Genomic DNA, 12463 nt, shown 5'->3' on the forward strand with positions numbered 1-12463 from the left:
TGACTTTCGAATAATCTCGAAAAATTAAAATGCCTCTGTCCTTCAAACCCTTGGACATACATTGACGTGACTCTGACATGAAGTTGACATGTACGTTACTTCAATGTGACATAAGTTTTGTCTCTCAGATTCCAACAGATCGGGAGATATTTGCCTTTTCAAAAATTGACTTTCGAATAATCTCGAAAAATTAAAATGTCTCTGTCCTCCAAACTCTTGGACATACATTGACGTGACTCTGACATGAAGTTGACATATACGTTCCCTCAAAGTGATATAAGTGTTGTCTCTCAGATTCCTACAGATCGGGATATATTTGCCTTTTCAAAAATTGACTTTGGAATAATCTCGAAAAATTAAAATGTGTTTATCCTCTAAACTCCTGGACATACATTGACATGACTCTGACATGTACTTGACATATACGTTCCCTCAAAGTGACATAAGATTTGTCTCTCAGATTCCTACAGATCGGGAGATATTTGCCTTTTCAGAAATTGACTTTCGAATAATCTCGTAAAATTAAAATGCCTCTATCCTCCAAACCCTTGGACATACGTTGACGTGAATCTGACATGAAGTTGATATATACGTTCCCTCAAAGTGACATAAGTTTTGTCTCTCAGATACCTACAGATCGGGAGATATTTGCCTTTTCAAAAATTGACTTTCGAATAATCTCGAAAAATTCAGATGTCTCTATCCTCCAAACTCTTGGACATACATTTACGTGAATCTGACATGAAGTTGACATATACGTTACCTCAAAGTGACATAAGTTTTGTCTCTCAGATTCCAACAGATCGGGAGATATTTGCCTTTTCATAAATTGACTTTCGAATAATCTCGAAAAATTAAAATGTCTCTATCCTCCAAACTCTTGGACATACATTGACGTGAGTCTGACATGAAGTTGACATGTACGTTACCTCAAAGTGACATAAGTTTTGTCTCTCAGATTCCAACAGATCGGGAGATATTTGCTTTTTCAAAAATTGTCTTTCGAATAATCTCGAGAAATTAAAATGTCTCTATACTCCAAACTCTTGGACATACATTGACGTGACTCTGACATGAAGTTGACATATACGTTCCCTCAAAGTGACATAAGTGTTGTCTCTCAGATTCCTACAGATCGGGAGATATTTGCCTTTTCAGAAATTGACTTTCGAATAATCTCGAAAAATTAAAATTTCTCTATCATCCAAACCCTTGGACATACATTGACGTGACTCTGACATGAAGTTGACATATACATTCCCTCAAAGTGACATAAGTGGTGTCTCTCAGATTCCTACAGATCGGGAGATATTTGCCTTTTCAAAAATTGACTTTCTATAATCTCGAAAAATTAAAATGTGTTTATCCTCCAAACCCTTGGACATACATTGACGTGACTCTGACATGAAGTTGACATGTACTTTCCCTCAAAGTGACATAAGTTTTGTCTCTCAGATTCCAACAGATCGGGAGATATTTGCCTTTTCAAGAATTGACTTTCGAATAATCTCGAAAAATTAAAATGTCTCTATCCTCCAAACTCTTGGTCATACATTGACGTGAGTCTGACATGAAGTTTACATATACGTTCCCTCAAAGTGACATAAGTTTTGTCTCTCAGATTAATTCAGATCGGGAGATATTTGCCTTTTCAAAAATTGACTTTCTATAATCTCGAATAATTAAAATGTGTTTATCCTCCAAACCCTTGGACATACATTGACGTGACTCTGACATGAAGTTGACATATACGTTCCCTCAATGTGACATAAGTTTTGTCTCTCAGATTCCTACAGATCGGGAGATATTTGCCTTTTCAAAAATTGACTTTCGAATAATCTCGCAAAATTAAAATGCCTCTGTCCTCCAAACACTTGGACACACATTGACGTGAATCTGACATGAAGTTGACATATACGTTCCCCGAAAGTAACATATTGTTCGTCTCTCAGTTTCCTACAGATCGGGAGATATTTGCATCTTCAAAAATTGACTATCAAATCATCTCGAAAAATTAAAATATGTCTATCCTAAAACCCCTTGGACATACATTGACGTGACTCTGACATGAAGTTGACATATACGTTCCCTCAAAGTGACTTAAGTTTTGTCTCTCAGATTCCTACAGATCGGGAGATATTTGCCTTTTATAAAATTGACTTTCGAATAATTTCGAAAAATTAAAATGTCTCTATTCTCCAAACCCTTGGACATACCTTGACGTGACTCTGACATGAAGTTGACATATACGTTACCTCAAAGTGACATAAGTTTTGTCTCACAGATTCCTACAGATCGGGAGATATTTGCCTTTTCAGAAATTGACTTTGGAATAATCTCGAAAAATTAAAATGTGTTTATCCTCTAAACCCTTGGACATACATTGACATGACTCTGACATGAAGTTGACATATACGTTCCCTCAAAGTGACATAAGTATTGTCTCTCATATTCCTACAGATCGGGAGGTATTTGCCTTTTCAAAAATTGACTTTCGAATAATCTCGCAAAATTAAAATGCCTCTGTCCTCCAAACACTTGGACACACATTGACGTGAATCTGACATGAAGTTGACATATACGTTCCCCGAAAGTAACATATTGTTTGTCTCTCAGTTTCCTACAGATCGGGAGATATTTGCCTTTTCAAAAATTGACTTTCGAATAATCTCGAAAAATTAAAATGCCTCTGTCCTTCAAACCCTTGGACATACATTGACGTGACTCTGACATGAAGTTGACATGTACGTTACCTCAAAGTGACATAAGTTTTGTCTCTCAGATTCCAACAGATCGGGAGATATTTGCCTTTTCAAAAATTGACTTTCGAATAATCTCGAAAAATTAAAATGTCTCTGTCCTCCAAACTCTTGGACATACATTGACGTGACTCTGACATGAAGTTGACATATACGTTCCCTCAAAGTGATATAAGTGTTGTCTCTCAGATTCCTACAGATCGGGATATATTTGCCTTTTCAAAAATTGACTTTGGAATAATCTCGAAAAATTAAAATGTGTTTATCCTCTAAACTCCTGGACATACATTGACATGACTCTGACATGTACTTGACATATACGTTCCCTCAAAGTGACATAAGATTTGTCTCTCAGATTCCTACAGATCGGGAGATATTTGCCTTTTCAGAAATTGACTTTCGAATAATCTCGTAAAATTAAAATGCCTCTATCCTCCAAACCCTTGGACATACGTTGACGTGAATCTGACATGAAGTTGATATATACGTTCCCTCAAAGTAACATAAGTTTTGTCTCTCAGATACCTACAGATCGGGAGATATTTGCCTTTTCAAAAATTGACTTTCGAATAATCTCGAAAAATTCAGATGTCTCTATCCTCCAAACTCTTGGACATACATTTACGTGAATCTGACATGAAGTTGACATATACGTTACCTCAAAGTGACATAAGTTTTGTCTCTCAGATTCCAACAGATCGGGAGATATTTGCCTTTTCATAAATTGACTTTCGAATAATCTCGAAAAATTAAAATGTCTCTATCCTCCAAACTCTTGGACATACATTGACGTGAGTCTGACATGAAGTTGACATGTACGTTACCTCAAAGTGACATAAGTTTTGTCTCTCAGATTCCAACAGATCGGGAGATATTTGCTTTTTCAAAAATTGACTTTCGAATAATCTCGAGAAATTAAAATGTCTCTATACTCCAAACTCTTGGACATACATTGACGTGACTCTGACATGAAGTTGACATATACGTTCCCTCAAAGTGACATAAGTGTTGTCTCTCAGATTCCTACAGATCGGGAGATATTTGCCTTTTCAGAAATTGACTTTCGAATAATCTCGAAAAATTAAAATTTCTCTATCATCCAAACCCTTGGACATACATTGACGTGACTCTGACATGAAGTTGACATATACATTCCCTCAAAGTGACATAAGTGGTGTCTCTCAGATTCCTACAGATCGGGAGATATTTGCCTTTTCAAAAATTGACTTTCTATAATCTCGAAAAATTAAAATGTGTTTATCCTCCAAACCCTTGGACATACATTGACGTGACTCTGACATGAAGTTGACATGTACTTTCCCTCAAAGTGACATAAGTTTTGTCTCTCAGATTCCAACAGATCGGGAGATATTTGCCTTTTCAAGAATTGACTTTCGAATAATCTCGAAAAATTAAAATGTCTCTATCCTCCAAACTCTTGGTCATACATTGACGTGAGTCTGACATGAAGTTGACATATACGTTCCCTCAAAGTGACATAAGTTTTGTCTCTCAGATTAATTCAGATCGGGAGATATTTGCCTTTTCAAAAATTGACTTTCTATAATCTCGAATAATTAAAATGTGTTTATCCTCCAAACCCTTGGACATACATTGACGTGACTCTGACATGAAGTTGACATATACGTTCCCTCAATGTGACATAAGTTTTGTCTCTCAGATTCCTACAGATCGGGAGATATTTGCCTTTTCAAAAATTGACTTTCGAATAATCTCGCAAAATTAAAATGCCTCTGTCCTCCAAACACTTGGACACACATTGACGTGAATCTGACATGAAGTTGACATATACGTTCCCCGAAAGTAACATATTGTTTGTCTCTCAGTTTCCTACAGATCGGGAGATATTTGCCTTTTCAAAAATTGACTATCAAATCATCTCGAAAAATTGAAATATGTCTATCCTAAAACCCCTTGGACATACATTGACGTGACTCTGACATGAAGTTGACATATACGTTCCCTCAAAGTGACTTAAGTTTTGTCTCTCAGATTCCTACAGATCGGGAGATATTTGCCTTTTAAAAAATTGACTTTCGAATAATTTCGAAAAATTAAAATGTCTCTATTCTCCAAACCCTTGGACATACCTTGACGTGACTCTGACATGAAGTTGACATATACGTTACCTCAAAGTGACATAAGTTTTGTCTCTCAGATTCCTACAGATCGGGAGATATTTGCCTTTTCAGAAATTGACTTTGGAATAATCTCGAAAAATTAAAATGTGTTTATCCTGCAAACCCTTGGACATACATTGACATGACTCTGACATGAAGTTGACATATACGTTCCCTCAAAGTGACATAAGTATTGTCTCTCATATTCCTACAGATCGGGAGGTATTTGCCTTTTCAAAAATTGACTTTCGAATAATCTCGCAAAATTAAAATGCCTCTGTCCTCCAAACACTTGGACACACATTGACGTGAATCTGACATGAAGTTGACATATACGTTCCCCGAAAGTAACATATTGTTTGTCTCTCAGTTTCCTACAGATCGGGAGATATTTGCCTTTTCAAAAATTGACTTTCGAATAATCTCGAAAAATTAAAATGCCTCTGTCCTTCAAACCCTTGGACATACATTGACGTGACTCTGACATGAAGTTGACATGTACGTTACCTCAAAGTGACATAAGTTTTGTCTCTCAGATTCCAACAGATCGGGAGATATTTGCCTTTTCAGAAATTGACTTTCGAATAATCTCAAAAAATTAAAATGTCTCTATCCTCCAAACTCTTGGACATACATTGACGTGACTCTGACATGAAGTTGACATATACGTTCCCTCAAAGTGATATAAGTGTTGTCTCTCAGATTCCTAAAGATCGGGATATATTTGCCTTTTCAAAAATTGACTTTGGAATAATCTCGAAAAATTAAAATGTGTTTATCCTCTAAACTCCTGGACATACATTGACATGACTCTGACATGTACTTGACATATACGTTCCCTCAAAGTGACATAAGTTTTGTCTCTCAGATTCCTACAGATCGGGAGATATTTGCCTTTTCAGAAATTGACTTTCGAATAATCACGTAAAATTAAAATGCCTCTATCCTCCAAACCCTTGGACATACGTTGACGTGAATCTGACATGAAGTTGATATATACGTTCCCTAAAAGTGACATAAGTTTTGTCTCTCAGATACCTACAGATCGGGAGATATTTGCCTTTTCAAAAATTGACTTTCGAATAATCTCGAAAAATTTAGATGTCTCTATCCTCCAAACTCTTGGACATACATTTACGTGAATCTGACATGAAGTTGACATATACGTTACCTCAAAGTGACATAAGTTTTGTCTCTCAGATTCCAACAGATCGGGAGATATTTGCCTTTTCATAAATTGACTTTCGAATAATCTCGAAAAATTAAAATGTCTCTATCCTCCAAACTCTTGGACATACATTGACGTGAGTCTGACATGAAGTTGACATGTACGTTACCTCAAAGTGACATAAGTTTTGTCTCTCAGATTCCAACAGATCGGGAGATATTTGCCTTTTCAAAAATTGACTTTCGAATAATCTCGAGAAATTAAAATGTCTCTATACTCCAAACTCTTGGACATACATTGACGTGACTCTGACATGAAGTTGACATATACGTTCCCTCAAAGTGACATAAGTGTTGTCTCTCAGATTCCAACAGATCGGGATATATTTGCCTTTTCAATTATTGACTTTGGAATAATCTCGAAAAATTAAAATGTGTTTATCCTCTAAACTCCTGGACATACATTGACATGACTCTGACATTTAGTTGACATATACGTTCCCTCAAAGTGAAATAAGTTTTGTCTCTCAGATTCCTACAGATCGGGAGATATTTGCCTTTTCAGAAATTGCCTTTCGAATAATCTCGTAAAATTAAAATGCCTCTATCCTCCAAACCCTTGGACATACGATGACGTGAATCTGACATGAAGTTGACATATACGTTCCCTCAAAGTGACATAAGTTTTGTCTCTCAGATACCTACAGATTGGGAGATATTTGCCTTTTCATAAATTGACTTTCGAATAATCTCGAAAAATTAAAATGTCTCTATCCGCCAAACTCTTGGACATACATTGACGTGAATCTGACATGAAGTTGACATATACGTTACCTCAAAGTGACATAAGTTTTGTCTCTCAGATTCCAACAGATCGGGAGATATTTGCCTTTTCAGAAATTGAATTTCGAATAATCTCGAAAATTTAAATGTCTCTATCCTCCAAACTCCTGGACATACATTGACAAGACTCTGACATGTAGTTGACATATACGTTCCCTCAAAGTGACATAAGTTTTGTCTCTCAGATTCCTACAGATCGGGAGATATTTGCCTTTTCAGAAATTGACTTTCGAATAATCACGTAAAATTAAAATGCCTCTATCCTCCAAACCCTTGGACATACGTTGACGTGAATCTGACATGAAGTTGACATATACGTTCCCTCAAAGTGACATAAGTTTTGTCTCTCAGATACCTACAGATCGGGAGATATTTGCCTTTTCAAAAATTGACTTTCGAATAATCTCGAAAAATTAAAATGTCTCTATCCTCCAAACTCTTGGACATACATTGACGTGCCTCTGACATGAAGTTGACATATACGTTACCTCAAAGTGACATAAGTTTTGTCTCTCAGATTCCAACAGATCGGGAGATATTTGCCATTTCAAAAATTGACTTTCGAATAATCTCGCAAAATTAAAATGCCTCTGTCCTCCAAACACTTGGACACACATTGACGTGACTCTGACATGAAGTTGACATATACGTTCCCCCAAAGTAACATATTGTTTGTCTCTCAGTTTCCTACAGATCGGGAGATATTTGCCTTTTCAATAATTGACTATTAAATAATCTCGAAAAATTAAAATATGTCTATCCTCCAACCCCTTGGACATACATTGACGTGACTCTGACATGAAGTTGACATATACGTTCCCTCAAAGTGACTTAAGTTTTGTCTCTCAGATTCCTACAGATCGGGAGATATATGCCTTTTCAGAAATTGACTTTCGAATAATCTCGAAAAATTTAAATGTCTCTATCCTCGAAACCCTTGGACATACATTGACATGACTCTGACATGAAGTTGACATATACGTTACCTCAAAGTGACATAAGGTTTGTCTCTCAGATTCCTACAGATCGGGAGATATTTGCCTTTTCAAAAATTGACTTTCGAATAATCTCGAAAAATTAAAATCTCTCTATCCTCCAAATCCTTGGACATACATTGACGTGACTCTGACATGAAGTTGACATATACGTTCCCTCAACGTGACATAAGTTTCGTCTCTCAGGTTCCTACAGATCGGGAGATATTTGCCTTTTCAGAAATTGACTTTCGAATAATCTCGAAAAATTAAAATGTCTCTATCCTCCAAACCCTTGGACATACATTGACGTGACTCTGACATGAAGTTGACATATACATTCCCTCAAAGTGACATAAGTGGTGTCTCTCAGATTCCTACAGATCGGGAGATATTTGCCTTTTCAAAAATTGACTTTCGAATAATCTCGAAAAATTAAAATGCCTCTGTCCTTCAAACCCTTGGACATACATTGACGTGACTCTGACATGAAGTTGACATGTACGTTACCTCAAAGTGACATAAGTTTTGTCTCTCAGATTCCAACAGATCGGGAGATATTTGCCTTTTCAAAAATTGACTTTCGAATAATCTCGAAAAATTAAAATGTCTCTGTCCTCCAAACTCTTGGACATACATTGACGTGACTCTGACATGAAGTTGACATATACGTTCCCTCAAAGTGATATAAGTGTTGTCTCTCAGATTCCTACAGATCGGGATATATTTGCCTTTTCAAAAATTGACTTTGGAATAATCTCGAAAAATTAAAATGTGTTTATCCTCTAAACTCCTGGACATACATTGACATGACTCTGACATGTACTTGACATATACGTTCCCTCAAAGTGACATAAGATTTGTCTCTCAGATTCCTACAGATCGGGAGATATTTGCCTTTTCAGAAATTGACTTTCGAATAATCTCGTAAAATTAAAATGCCTCTATCCTCCAAACCCTTGGACATACGTTGACGTGAATCTGACATGAAGTTGATATATACGTTCCCTCAAAGTGACATAAGTTTTGTCTCTCAGATACCTACAGATCGGGAGATATTTGCCTTTTCAAAAATTGACTTTCGAATAATCTCGAAAAATTAAGATGTCTCTATCCTCCAAACTCTTGGACATACATTTACCTGAATCTGACATGAAGTTGACATATACGTTACCTCAAAGTGACATAAGTTTTGTCTCTCAGATTCCAACAGATCGGGAGATATTTGCCTTTTCATAAATTGACTTTCGAATAATCTCGAAAAATTAAAATGTCTCTATCCTCCAAACTCTTGGACATACATTGACGTGAGTCTGACATGAAGTTGACATGTACGTTACCTCAAAGTGACATAAGTTTTGTCTCTCAGATTCCAACAGATCGGGAGATATTTGCTTTTTCAAAAATTGACTTTCGAATAATCTCGAGAAATTAAAATGTCTCTATACTCCAAACTCTTGGACATACATTGACGTGACTCTGACATGAAGTTGACATATACGTTCCCTCAAAGTGACATAAGTGTTGTCTCTCAGATTCCTTCAGATCGGGAGATATTTGCCTTTTCAGAAATTGACTTTCGAATAATCTCGAAAAATTAAAATTTCTCTATCATCCAAACCCTTGGACATACATTGACGTGACTCTGACATGAAGTTGACATATACATTCCCTCAAAGTGACATAAGTGGTGTCTCTCAGATTCCTACAGATCGGGAGATATTTGCCTTTTCAAAAATTGACTTTCTATAATCTCGAAAAATTAAAATGTGTTTATCCTCCAAACCCTTGGACATACATTGACGTGACTCTGACATGAAGTTGACATGTACTTTCCCTCAAAGTGACATAAGTTTTGTCTCTCAGATTCCAACAGATCGGGAGATATTTGCCTTTTCAAAAATTGACTTTCGAATAATCTCGAAAAATTAAAATGTCTCTATCCTCCAAACTCTTGGACATACATTGACGTGAGTCTGACATGAAGTTGACATATACGTTCCCTCAAAGTGACATAAGTTTTGTCTCTCAGATTAATTCAGATCGGGAGATATTTGCCTTTTCAAAAATTGACTTTCTATAATCTCGAATAATTAAAATGTGTTTATCCTCCAAACCCTTGGACATACATTGACGTGACTCTGACATGAAGTTGACATATACGTTCCCTCAATGTGACATAAGTTTTGTCTCTCAGATTCCTACAGATCGGGAGATATTTGCCTTTTCAAAAATTGACTTTCGAATAATCTCGCAAAATTAAAATGCCTCTGTCCTCCAAACACTTGGACACACATTGACGTGAATCTGACATGAAGTTGACATATACGTTCCCCGAAAGTAACATATTGTTTGTCTCTCAGTTTCCTACAGATCGGGAGATATTTGCCTTTTCAAAAATTGACTATCAAATCATCTCGAAAAATTAAAATATGTCTATCCTAAAACCCCTTGGACATACATTGACGTGACTCTGACATGAAGTTGACATATACGTTCCCTCAAAGTGACTTAAGTTTTGTCTCTCAGATTCCTACAGATCGGGAGATATTTGCCTTTTAAAAAATTGACTTTCGAATAATTTCGAAAAATTAAAATGTCTCTATTCTCCAAACCCTTGGACATACCTTGACGTGACTCTGACATGAAGTTGACATATACGTTACCTCAAAGTGACATAAGTTTTGTCTCTCAGATTCCTACAGATCGGGAGATATTTGCCTTTTCAGAAATTGACTTTCGAATAATCTCGAAAAATTAAAATGTCTCTATCCTCGAAACCCTTGGACATACATTGACATGACTCTGACTTGAAGTTGACATATACGTTACCTCAAAGTGACATAAGGTTTGACTCTCAGATTCCTACAGATCGGGAGATATTTGCCTTTTCATAAATTGACTTTCGAATAATCTCGAAAAATTAAAATCTCTCTATCCTCCAAACCCTTGGACATACATTGACGTGACTCTGACATGAAGTTGACATATACGTTCCCACAAAGTGACATAAGTTTCGTCTCTCAGGTTCCAACAGATCGGGAGATATTTGCCTTTTAAAAATTGACTTTCGAATAATCTCGAAAAATTAAAATGTGTTTATCCTGCAAACCCTTGGACATACATTGACATGACTCTGACATGAAGTTGACATATACGTTCCCACAAAGTGACATAAGTTTCGTCTCTCAGGTTCCAACAGATCGGGAGATATTTGCCTTTTAAAAATTGACTTTCGAATAATCTCGAAAAATTAAAATGTGTTTATCCTGCAAACCCTTGGACATACATTGACATGACTCTGACATGAAGTTGACATATACGTTCCCACAAAGTGACATAAGTTTCGTCTCTCAGGTTCCAACAGATCGGGAGATATTTGCCTTTTAAAAATTGACTTTCGAATAATCTCGAAAAATTAAAATGTGTTTATCCTGCAAACCCTTGGACATACATTGACATGACTCTGACATGAAGTTGACATATACGTTCCCTCAAAGTGACATAAGTATTGTCTCTCATATTCCTACAGATCGGGAGATATTTGCTTTTTCAAAAATTGACTTTCGAATAATCTCGAAAAATTAAAATGTGTTTATCCTGCAAACCCTTGGACATACATTGACATGACTCTGACATGAAGTTGACATATACGTTCCCTCAAAGTGACATAAGTATTGTCTCTCATATTCCTACAGATCGGGAGGTATTTGCCTTTTCAAAAATTGACTTTCGAATAATCTCGCAAAATTAAAATGCCTCTGTCCTCCAAACACTTGGACACACATTGACGTGAATCTGACATGAAGTTGACATATACGTTCCCCGAAAGTAACATATTGTTTGTCTCTCCGTTTCCTACAGATCGGGAGATATTTGCCTTTTCAAAAATTGACTTTCGAATAATCTCGAAAAATTAAAATGCCTCTGTCCTTCAAACCCTTGGACATACATTGACGTGACTCTGACATGAAGTTGACATGTACGTTACCTCAAAGTGACATAAGTTTTGTCTCTCAGATTCCAACAGATCGGGATATATTTGCCTTTTCAAAAATTGACTTTCGAATAATCTCGAAAAATTAAAATGTCTCTATCCTCCAAACTCTTGGACATACATTGACGTGACTCTGACATGAAGTTGACATATACGTTCCCTTAAAGTGACATAATTGTTGTCTCTCAGATTCCTACAGATCGGGATATAGTTGCCTTTTCAAAAATTGTCTTTGGAATAATCTCGAAAAATTAAAATGTGTTTATCCTCTAAACTCCTGGACATACATTGACATGACTCTGACATGTAGTTGACATATACGTTCCCTCAAAGTGACATAAGTTTTGTCTCTCAGATTCCTACAGATCGGGAGATATTTGCCTTTTTAGAAATTGACTTTCGAATAATCTCGTAAAATTAAAATGCCTCTATCCTAAAAACCCTTGGACATACGTTGACGTGAATCTTACATGAAGTTGACATATACGTTCCCTCAAAGTGACATAAGTTTTGTCTCTCAGATTCCTACAGATCGGGAGATATTTGCCTTTTCAAAAATTGACTTTCGAATAATCTCGAAAA

This window comes from Zootermopsis nevadensis, unplaced genomic scaffold, assembly GCF_977971745.1.
Source record: "Zootermopsis nevadensis isolate Lab colony 2312 unplaced genomic scaffold, Znev_1.0 Znev_ptg000217l, whole genome shotgun sequence".
Classification (NCBI taxonomy): domain Eukaryota; kingdom Metazoa; phylum Arthropoda; class Insecta; order Blattodea; family Termopsidae; genus Zootermopsis; species Zootermopsis nevadensis.